General features: G+C 43.5%; 1 non-coding gene across 1 annotated transcript; it reads left to right on the forward strand.

Moving 5' to 3' along the window:
- Window positions 1-1232: 1232 nt before the first annotated feature.
- On the forward strand, window positions 1233-1314 carry trnas-uga (transfer RNA serine (anticodon UGA)). Its single transcript has one exon. It is a non-coding gene; the product is annotated as a tRNA-Ser (tRNA).
- Window positions 1315-12291: the final 10977 nt, after the last annotated feature.

Genomic DNA, 12291 nt, shown 5'->3' on the forward strand with positions numbered 1-12291 from the left:
ACTTGGGTGCCGGTGACCATAATTCAGTCAGACTCAATTTAGCTGTGGTTAAGGAAAATGAAGGGCTGTAATAAAAGTCCCAAATTGGTGAAAAGCTAATTTTGCTAAGTTGAGAATTGATTTGGCCGCAGTGGAAAGGAAGCAGCTACTTGTTGGTAAATCATTGTCGGAATATTGGGAGGCATTCAGGGAGGAGATCGTGAAGGCTAAGGCCAAACATGTGCGCATAAAGTAAAAGGCTGGGAAAATAAGTATAGAGCCTTGGATGTCGAAGGACTTACAGGGGAGGATTAATAAAAAGGGACGCTTTTTCATATACCAACGGCTAAATACTAATGAATCCTTGGAGGAATATAGAAAGTTAAGAGACAAAATAAAAATGATATTAGGAATGCTGAGTGTGTGCATGAAAACGTTTTGGCTACTAAAATTAAAGACAACCCAAAGATGTTCTATCAATATATTAAGAGTAAGATGGTAACTAAAGAAAGGATAGGACCTCTTTGCAACCATGAGCGTAATCTTTGTGTGGAGGCGCAAGATTTTGGTAAGTTTCTTAATGAATACTGTTCATCTGTTTTCACAAAGGAAAGGGGCAATGCAGATAATGCTGTCGAGGAGGAGTGTAATTTTCTGGATGAAATAAACAAAGTGAAAGAGGAAGCATTCAGGGTTTTCGCAGATTTGAAAGGAGATAAGTTCCCAGACCCAGATCAGTTCTATCCTACTTCAACTAATCCTATCAGCATATCCTTCTATTCCTTTCTCACTCATGTGCTTAGGTAGCTCCCTCTTTAATGACTCTGTTCTGTTCGCCTGAACTACAGCTCGTTGTAGCAACTTCCACATTCTAATCATTCTTTGGTAAAGAAGTTACTCTTGAATTTCCTACTGACGTAATCGGTGTCTGTCTTATATTTCTGACCTCTAATTTTGAACTGCTGCATAATAGCAAATATTTTCTGCACGTCGATGCTATCATATCCCTTCATAATATTACAGACAATATCTGCCTTGGATTTTGCTGAGAAAAACTCCCTAGTCTGTTCAGATTTTTACGACATGTAAATCCTTCCAGTTCTGGCCGAAATGATTCCTGCTCTGCTGTGAAATTCAATGATTCTACGATTTAGTTTTCACATCGACTGGGAAATAAAACAGGGCAAGCTTGCCGGCCAATTGTCTTAAATTTTCCACCGACCAATTGATTAATAAAATAGTTGCCGTGTATAGCTGCGATGGCCGAGTGGTTAATGCGTTGGACTTGAAATCCAATGGGTTTTCTCCACGCAGGTTCGAGCTCTGCTGGCAGTGAATCTACAGCGAATATTTTATTTGCTTTACTCAGCTCGCTGTCGAGATGACTGACGCCTAAACTGAACAGAATTCCCACACATGCCCTTTATTACAATTATTGACGCAAACGTATTTTTCGAATTGGAATCACTAATAATTTTCTGCTATCAATTAGTGATTTTTATTTTGTTGGAAACGTTGCAAAGATCACTGAGAAATCTACACACCAAACAGCATTAAAAACTGCATTTTAACAAAGAGCCCTGCAATTTTCGGGAGGTAATCACATTCAGCTGATCAGCTAAACAGGATTCGGGAGTACTCAAACCTACAATTTTCTTATAAAATCAGTGTTTACACCGAAGTCAAACACCTTATCCATGAAGCCACGCTGCTCCTGCAGTGCACAGCTGATTAATGGTGAGAATGAGGGATTACACACCGGAAGTGTACTTATTTCAGTTCCATACTTCACACGGCAAACCAATCAGCGGCAGTGGGCCATTTACTGATTGAAATACGAGAACTCCGAAATTCTCGGAGACAATCGAATTGTTCATTCAATGCTCGAAACATTCTGCAGTCCAATGAGCTCTTGGCAGAACTACGATTTTGCAGCATTGCTTCAATGTATTGCAGGTCCTTGTCACTTCCGTTCCTATATGTTTAAGCTGCTCTAAAAAAGCAAAGCTAAGATGCTCGTAACTCCGCCCTCCCCCACCCAAAAAAAAATGTCCCTTACGGGGATCGAAAGCACAGCCTTCGCGTTAACAACGCCATGCTTAATTGTGTGCATCAACCGGCCTTGCTATTGTGTATTTTTATGTAACGATAAAAAAACGAGCATTTCTCCACCGACATTCACCTCAGTGCTTCCCAAAGCGGTTCACAGCTGGTTTAGTAGTTTTACAGTCTGGTCACGTTTGTAATGTAGGAAATGCAAAAGCAGATTTGCACCTGCAAGAACCCACGATTAACTAGTGACTAGATGTTTTTTGTAGGATGTACGTTGGCTCCAGGACACCGGGGTGAACTCTCCTGCTCTTCTTCCGAATAGCGAGCGTTGGATCTTTTACGTCCAGCTCAGACGGCAGACAGGTCTCGGTTTTAGATCTCCACCGAATGTAAGCAACTTCGACAGTGCTGTGCTCCCTCACAACTGCCGCTCAGATATTACAAAACCTACTTGAATTTCTCCTCACCAATCTACCTGTCGCAGATGCAACTGGCCATGGCAATATTGGTAACAGTGAACACTGGAAAAGCATTGTGGATATCAAGTCCTGTCTTTACACGGAGGACGCTCTGCATCGTGTTGTCTGGCACCACCACCGTGCTAAATGGGATAGATTCTGAACAGATCGAGCAGCTCAAAGTTGGGCATCCTTGAGGTGCTGTAGGACAACAGCAGCAGCAGAATATATTCCACTCAATCTGTAAACTTGTGTCCAAGCATATACCTCATCTACCATTACATTGTAAACAAAGCACCAAACCTGGATAACGCCTCAGCCTCCTTTTTTCAAGAGAAAAGAGACCTAGCCTGTTCTTCCTTTCCTGATATGTGTACACTGGCTATTCTGTTATCATCGTTGTAAATCTTTCTGCATCCTCTACTATGCCTCTATATGTTTTTTATAATGTGGCGAATAGAAATGTACACAGTACTCTGTGTGTTCTACCAAAGGTTAAATAGAGGTTTAGCAAAACGTCGCTACATGTCTATACTATACGTGCAGAAATAAATAACCGTGTTAGTTTTGCTTTTTTATCGCCTTGCTAACCTGTGTCTTAACTTTTAGAGTTTTGTGTATTCGCCTTCCGAGATCCGTTTGATCTTCTACGCCACCCAGACTGGTATCCTCCAATAATAAGTGACCTCCCTATTCTTCCTAACAAAATTTAACACCTCACATTTATATAGTTTGAATTTCAAAAGCCAATTATATGCCCAATTTGCAAGTTTATGAATGCCCTCCACTAATTTGTGATGTAGTCCTCCTCACTTTTGACTACCCGCTTAATTAGGTGTTACTTGCAAATTTCGATATTATGTTTTTGCTTTCTCGGTCAAATTGTCAATATAACTTGTGAACACAGTGGTCCCAGCACCAATCCTTGTGGAACACCACCACCCATCTGCTGCCACTATTAAAAGCACCCTTTTAACCCAACTCTCTTCTTTATGTATTGAAGCCAGCTAGCTATGCATTCTTATACTTGTCTTCACTCAGCATTGTGACCTGACTGAAGGGGCTTCTTGTTCCTGTTTAACAATCTATAGATCCTAGTGTTTTATTTGATTAATTCAAGCAAGTGGACATCGCTAGCAATGGTAGCATTTGTTGCCCACACCTAATTGTCATTGTTAAGGTGTTGGTGAGCAACCATATGCAGCTGAATGGCTCGCTTCGCCATTTCAGACGGCAGTTAAGAGCTAACCACGTTGCTGTGGGTCTCGAGTCACATATAGGCCCAGACTGGTAAGGTCGGGAGATCTCCTTCGCTAAAGGAGATTAGTGAATCGGATGGGTTTGTTACGATAATGATCACCATTATTGATACTTTTCACTTTCCAGATTTATTTAATAAAATTTAAATTACCCTACTCTATTGGTGAGCTGTAATTTTCTGTCTCTAGTTGCTAGTCATGTGAAAATTGATTTTTATGATGTCACTATGATTGACCGCCCGTGTAATGTGCTCGATGGGTTGAATGACTCGACCTGTTGCTGGGCAATATTTGGAGGTAAATAATGGCAACCCCTTGGTCCGGTCACTATTAATTGTCTCCACCTGTTCAATGTCCTCCTGGGTCTGAATGACTCCTCATGTCCCTGTGTGTAATAAGACAAGAGTCCTTTATTATAAACTGCCTCAGGTGGTTACCCGATCTCTTTGATTCCAACTGCGGTTAAGAACAAGATCCGACTTCCTGTATTGCCAATATGACATACGACAGTGGCGGACTCTAGTGTCAGTGAACTCAAGCATAAATATATTACGCTGTGCATCAGGTTCAGGGACAGAATGTCATCCCCCTGGTCCAATGGAATAGGCTCGAGTGGTTGAATGGCCTCCTCCTCTTTCTGTGAAAAAGGTTCGTAGGTTTGGCATTGCATTCTCGTCATCTATGCAGCAGCTGCGCTTGACAGAATAGAGTTCTACTGTTCTTCCAAGTGTCCTTTACAACTTTTTGAGGAGTTAATGGACTCCGCCTGACAAAGGCTCGATGTCTTGCTCCTGTTACTGTGCAAATGACCCAGGGCGCCCAGAGAATAATTGGAGCCTTTGTTTAACAGCAAGTGGAGGTGCCACAGTTTCACATCTCTGAAATATTGATTTGCTGCAAAATTCATTGTGCGGCCGAGGAAACATCAAACACTGACCTAAAATCTGTCTCTGGTGAGACTCACAGCCACAACTTTTGAATGCCTTATTTAACATTGATTAAAGTCCAATTGTCTGTTATTTTGCAACGATCATTGCACTGTTAAAACACAACGACAGTGTAGCTGCGATGGCCGAGTGGTTAAGCCATTGGACATAAAATGCAATGGGGTTTAACCACGCAGGTTCAGACACAACTCGCAGCGATTCTTCAAGAAAACTTTTCTTCTTTAATTGGCTCCCTGTGGATATCGTTGGAAGCTGATCACACTTCCCTCCACTGCACTTGATTGCACTGATTGATGCGAAGCTGATGTTCGAATTGAAAAGACTATTAATTGATGATTGATGGTTTGTTGGAACCGATTTGCAAAAATCAGTGTGAAATATACACAGGAAACAGCATGAAAAATGACCTTAATAAAGAGCCCTGCAAGGTTTGGAAGGAAACCACCTTCAGCTGATGAGTTTGAACGTGATTTGGTTTTATAAAGTTGAACATGATTCAACAAAGCCACCAAAGCAAGTCTCGAATCTGCAATCTTCTGATAACATTAAAGTTTGCACCAAAGTGAGACGCCTTAGCCAAATGGCCACGCGCCCGTTGCAGTTCAGAGCAGCATAATGGTGAGATTGTGGGATTACACACATTGTAATTATTTCTGTTTCACATTTTCCATTGCAGACCAATCAGCTGCAGTGAGCCATTCTGTGATTGAAAGACGAGACGCAGCAAAGCCGCGGAGGATATGGAAATGTTCATTAAATGCAGAAAACACGCCGCAGGTCCATGAGCTCTCTGCAGAACTAATGTTTTGCAGCATTGCTTCAAAGTATTGCAAGTCGCGTGTGAGTTCCTTTCCTAAATGTTACAGCTACTCTAAAGTACTTTCACCCGACCACCAAGAATAAAATAAAGAGCCAGTATGTGAATATAACCGGCAAAATTGGAATTATTCGCATCAGGCTCTAAACATCTGAGCTCGCCGGCCTTATTACTGTGCACTTTTTTCATACGCTGTGAATGAAAAAAACTATAATTTCTACGGCAACTATCACCTCAGGGCTTCCCAAAGCACTTCGCAGCAAAGGACGTACTTTTAAATTGTGGACACTGTTGTAATGTAGGAAATGCAAGAATTGACAGCATGGAAGTAGGATATTTCAGCCCATCGTGCAGGTGCCGGCCGACCAAGACCTTCTGAGCCAAAATCTCACTTTCCAGCTCGATGTCCGCTCTGTAAGTTACAGCGATTTTAGATGCTCATCCAAGTATTTTTCGATTGCATGTGTGTTTCTGCCGCTACCAGCCATTGAGGCAGTAAGTTCCAGGCTTCCACGACCAACTGGGTTAAGATATTTCCACTCATCGTTTGTCAAAACAGCCGCACTTCCCCAATAACATTAAATATATTCCCCCTGGTTGTTAACCACACTACCAAGGGAAACAAGTCCTTCCTACCCACTCTATGTTGGCCCCAGATAATTTTATACACTTCAATATGGTCTCGCCTCAATGTCCTCTGCTGCATAGAAAACAGAACAGAATTTCCAATCTTTCCTTAAATCAAAATTCTTCAGTCCAGGCACCATTCTTGCAATCTCCGCTGCACCCTTTCCAGTGCAATCACATATTTCCTGAAATGTGGTGACCATAACTGACACAGAACTCCAGCTGCAGCCTAACCAGTATTTTGTACAGTTCAAGTATATGCTCCTTGAACTTGTATTCATTGCCGCGAGAAATATAGGCAAGTATTCCACATGCCTTCTGAACCACATTATCCACCTGGCCTGCTACATTCAGGGATCAGTGGACCTGCACTCCACGGTCCCTTTATTCCTCTACACATTTCAGCGTCGTATCAATTAATGTTTGTCCCTTGCCTTGTTAGACCTCCCCAAATACATTAGCTCACAATTATCCGAATTGAATTACATTTGCATCTGTTCTGCCCACCTGTCCAGTGCATTGGTATCTTCCTGCAGTTTGCAGCTTTCTTCTTCATGATTAAAGACACAGAAACAGGCCATTCGTTCCAAGAAGTCCATGCCGACATTCATGCTCCACTTCATCCTCCTGGAGCAGCTTCTGCCACTGTGAATAGTTACATTTTACGGCACAATTCGCTGGAGAAATACTATCAACGATATGTCCGCAAGATCCTCCAAATGGCCCAGAAGGACACACGCACCAATATGAAAGTTCGCTATCAGGCCGACATCCCCAGCATCTGAGCACTGACCACACTCGACCAGCTCCATTGAGCGAACCGCATTGTTCACATGCATGATGCAAGACTCCCAAAGCAAGCTCTCTGCTCGTAAATCCTTCACTGCAAGCGAGCCCCAGGTGCGCAAAGTAAACATTTCAAGGACACACTCATAGCCGTTTGATAAAATGCAACATCCCCACCGAAACCTGGCAGGCCATGGCCAAAGACCGCCTCAATTGGAGGATGAGCATCCTGGAGGGCGCTGAGCACCTCGAGCCTCGTCCACGAGTGCATGCAGAAAGCAAGCGCAGCTGGTGTAGGGAGCGTGCGGCAAACCAGATTCCCCACTCAACTTTTCCTTCAACGAAGGTCTGTCGCACCTGTGACAGAGATTGTAATTCCATTATTGGACTGTTCAGCCAACGAAGAACTCTCTTTTAGTGTGGAATCATGACTCCTTGAATTACGAGGGATTGCCTATGATGATGATTGTCCAGTTAAGATTGTGGTGAATGTTGACCCCCCACGATTTTGTTGGTGGGAAATATGTGATGGCATTGTTATGTTGGGGAAGTCCAGAATCAGGGGTCACAATGTAAGGATAAGAGTTAAGCCATTTACGACGGTTAACCAACGTCCTTGCCAGCGACAATATTCCATGTTTTATCGCACAGAATTCAACGATTCAACATCCTTAATGGCATCAAGCAGGTCAGGTCTGCTCAATTAAAACTCGCATCCAATGGCCAAGCGGATGACCAGTCCAAACCATCAAGCAAAGCTTGAGATGTGTAACGTACAGCTCCTTGCAGACCCTGTTATCCAGGGTCATGGTCAGCTACCGGACACGCCCCCACTCCCTCACGGGGTTCGCCCTGCAGAATTGCTGATAAAGAGAGCACTCAATATTAGGCTCTCTTTCGGACAGCCTGACCTCATTGATCACATCGAAAATCGACAGCACATGCAGAATGTGTGCCATGATCGCACGGCGGTCTAACATGTCACTGAATCAATGACCCGTTATTTGTTCTAAATTATGTGCACGGTCCCAAGTGGATTGCTGGCACAGGCTTCGCCAAGGAAGGGAATAGAGTGCTTGTAGTGAAATTGTTGAATAGGAAAACGTGTAAAAAGCAACTGTATCGTACGAACTGCAATTAACGGGCTACCAAGAACAATTTGAGGAACACCCCATCATCTACGATCAACCACACACATCCAACCGGCAATTGATATCATGTTAACGACGAGAATGAACCCACCTTGCCCGACAGTCCAACCATACCAGCCGAGCTTCCATGCAGCGATGACACGATAAACTCACCCATGCCAGGATATCAACTCAGGCGATCGACCAGGGAACAAATACTGCCTCAACTTAAAAGTAAATTGTACTCAAGATTTTTTGGGGAAATTACGTAATGTATATGAACCTGACCTGTTTGTAAGACTTGACACCAGAGGGCACACCTGTGGGAGACCTATGGGTCACCGGTGAGTAACCTGGAACAAGCAGGTATAAAAGGCAGGCCACCACGTTGCTGCCTCACCTTGGAGTTATATTAAACAGAGCAAGGTCACAATGGCTTAAGTCCAAAACTCAGCCTCGTGGAGTTATAGAAAACATAACAGTCATGACGTTGACAGTCAATTGGCGCTGGTTTGACTCTCGGTTGTTGCCGATAGGACAGTGAATGCGCTGCTATGACATCCTTAATAATTGATTCCATCATTTTACCCACGACTGAGGTCAGGCTGACCGGTCTATAATTCCCTGTTTTCTTTCTCCCTATTTTTTAAAAAGTGGGGTTATATTGGCTATCCTCCACTCGATAGGAACTGATCCAGAGTCAATGGAATGTTGGAAAATGTCAATACATCCGCTATTTCCAAGACCACCTCCTAAGGTACACTGGGATGCAGTCCATCAGGCTCTGAGAATTTATCGGCCTTCAATCTCATCAATTTCCCCAACACAATATCGCGACTAATAATGATTTCCCTCAGTTCCTCCTCCTTACTAGACCTCTGACCCCTTTTATATCCGGAATGTTGTTTGTATCCTCCTTAGTGAATACCCAACCAAAGTACTTGTTCAATTGGTCTGCCATGTATTTGTTCCCCGTTATGACTTCCCGTGATTCTGACTGCAGCGTACCTAATTTGTCTTTACTAAACTTTTTCTCTTTACATACCTATAGAACTTTTGAAATCCGTCTTAATCTTCCCTGCAAGCTTTACTCGTAGTCCATTTTACCTGCCCTAATCAAACCCTTTGTCCTCCTCTGCTGAGTTCTAAATTTCTCCCGGTCCCCGGGTTCGCTGCTATTTCTGGCCAATTTGTATGCCACATCCTTGGCTTTAATACTATACCTTATTTTCCTTGATAGCCACTGTTGAGCCACCTGCCCTTTTTTATTTTTACGCCAGACAGGAATGTACAATTGTTGTAGTTCATCCATACGGTCTCTAAATGTCTGCCATTGTCGATCCACAGTCAACTCCTTAAGTATCATTCGCCAATCTATCCTAGCCAATTCACGCCTCATACCTTCACATTTACCCTTCTTTACGTTCTGGACCATGGTCTCTGAATTACCTGGTTCATTCTCCATCCTAATGCAGAATTCTACCATATTATGGTCACTCTTCCCCAAGGGGCCTCTCAGAACGAGATTGCTAATTAATTCTCTCCCAATACACAACACCCACTCTAACATGGCCTCCCCCCTAGTTGGTTCCTCGACATATTGGTCAAGAAAACCATCTCTTATGCACTCCAGGAAATCCTCCTCCGCCGTATAGCTTCCAGTTTGGTTAGCCCAATTTATGTGCATATTAAAGTCACCCATTAAAACTGCTGCACCTTTATTGCATGAACCCCCAATTTCCTGTTTGATGCGCTCCCCAACATCACTACTACTGTTTGGAGGTCTGTACACAACTCCCACTAACGTTTTTTGCATTTGGTGTTCTGCAGCTCTACCCATATAGATTCCACATCATCCAAGCTAATGTCCTTCCTAACTAATGCATTAATCTCCTCTTTAAAGAGCAATGCTACCCCACCTTTTCCTTTTATTCTATCCATCATGAATGTTGAATACCCCTGGATGTTGAGTTGCACAGTTAATTCATCCACCTTATTACGGATACTCCTTGCATTAAGATAGAAAGCCTTCAGGCTTGTTTATTTAACAACCTTTGTCCTTTTATAATTTTACTGTACAGTTGCCCTTTTTGTTCTTTGCTTTGGGTTTCTCTGCACTCCACTTTTCCTCATCTCCTTTCTGTCTTTTGCTTTTGTCTCCTTTTTGTTTCGCTCTGTCTCCCTGCATTGGTTCCAATTCCCCTGCCATATTAGTTTAACTCCTCCCCAACAGCAATAGCAAACACTCCCCCGATGTCATTGGTTCCAGTCCTGACCAGCTGCAGACCATCCGGTTTGTACTGGTCCCACCTCCGCCAGTACCGGTTCCAATGCCCCAGGAATTTGAATCCCTCCCTGCTGCACCACTGCTCAAGCCACGTATTCATCTGCGCTATCCTGCGATTACTACTCTGACTAGCACGTGGCACTGGTAGCAATCCAGAGATTACTACTTTTGAGGTCCTACGTTTTAATTTAGCTCCTAGCTCCTTAAATTCGTTTCGTAGGACCTCATCCCTTATTTTTACCTCTGTCGTTGGTACCAATGTGCACCACGACAGCTGGCTGTTCTCCCTCCCTTTTTAGAGTCCTGCACCCGCTCTGAGACATCCTTGACCCTTGCACCAGGGAGACAACATACCATCCTGGAGTCTATGTTGCGGCCACAGAAACGCCTATCTATTTCCCTCACAATTGAATCCCCGGTCACTATCGCTCTCCAGCTCTTTTTCCTGCCCTGCTGTGTAACAGAGCCAGCCACGATGCCATGAACTTGGCTGCTGCTGGCCTCCCCTCATGACTCATCCCCCTCAACAGTACTCAAAGCAGTGTATCTGTTTTGCAGGGGGGTGACCACAGGTGACCCCAGCACTACCTTCCTTGCACTACTCTTCCCTGGTCTTCCAATCCCTAGCTGGCTGTGGACGCTTCTCCTGCGGTAAGACCACCTCGCTACACATGCTATTCACGTCATTCTCAGCTTCGTGGATTCTCCAGAGTGAATCCACCCTCAGCTCCAATTCTGCAACACGGTCCATCAGGAGCTGGAGGCGGATACACTTCCCGCAGATGTAGTCGTCAGGGACAACGGAAGTGTCCCTGAGTTCCCACATGATACAGGAGGAGCATATCATGTGATCTGCCATGACGTAACCCTTAGTTACCCTTAAATTTCCAACAACAATGTTAAACGTTACTGACAGTGAAAGAAGAGAAAAAAGAAAAGCTACTCACAAATCCAGCCAATCACTTACCCCCTTGGCTGTGACGTCACCTTTCTGTTTCTTTCTACATCTTCTTGCCCTCTCCATGTAGCTTTTGCCTTATCCCTTATACATCTCAGCATCCTATCATTGATTGTGCATCCCCTTGCCTTGATACCCCTCCCCAAGTAAATTACATCAGACTTCTCATGATTGAATTCATGTTTCCACTGTTTTGCCCAACAGTCTCTGGTTTCCTCTTCATCGTCAACCACAGAGCCGATTTTAGTATCATTTAAAAACGTCTTCATCATAAGCCCTACATTTATATCAAAATATTTATATATACCACTAAACGCAAGGCACCTACTACTGAGACGTGCGGAACCCCATGGAAACAGCCATCCAGTCACTTCTTCTTTAGAAGATGATCATAGAATCAGAAAGGAGGAAAGCACAGCTCGAGCTGGAAAGTCGAAGATTAGCATGGTAGTTCGAAAGACAGAGCAAACAAAGAGTGGAAAATAGACAATGCATGAGTTTGGCTGTGCGTACTGACTTATTCCTAAAGGCAAGGAGTATGGTGGATCCTGCAGTGGAGCTGACGGCACAGATTGTCAAGTTAGCAATTACTGAAACATGGCATAAAAAGGGGCAGGATTTGCAACTCAACTTTCCTGGTTTCAGGTATTTCAAACAAGATAGAGATAGGATTAAGAAGTAGGGGTGGCAATGTTGATTACTAAAAATATTGCCGCTGTGAGAAGGGTGTGATATGATAGAATGATCTGCAAATGAGGCTATATGACACATAGGAACAATTGCATTGCTGGGAGTGAACAGCAGGCCCCAAAACAATCCGAGGGAGATAGAACAAGCAATGTGTTGGCAAATATCTGACAGATGCATGAACATATTGCAGTAATATTGGGTGATCTCATTTCATGTAATATTAACTGGGATACAATCAGTGTAATAGGTATAGACAGCATAGAATTCCAAAGTCGCATTCAGGGTAACTTTTTTTTAGCCT

The sequence above is a fragment of the Pristiophorus japonicus genome, unplaced genomic scaffold (assembly GCF_044704955.1).
Source record: "Pristiophorus japonicus isolate sPriJap1 unplaced genomic scaffold, sPriJap1.hap1 HAP1_SCAFFOLD_33, whole genome shotgun sequence".
NCBI classification, from domain to species: Eukaryota; Metazoa; Chordata; class Chondrichthyes; family Pristiophoridae; genus Pristiophorus; species Pristiophorus japonicus.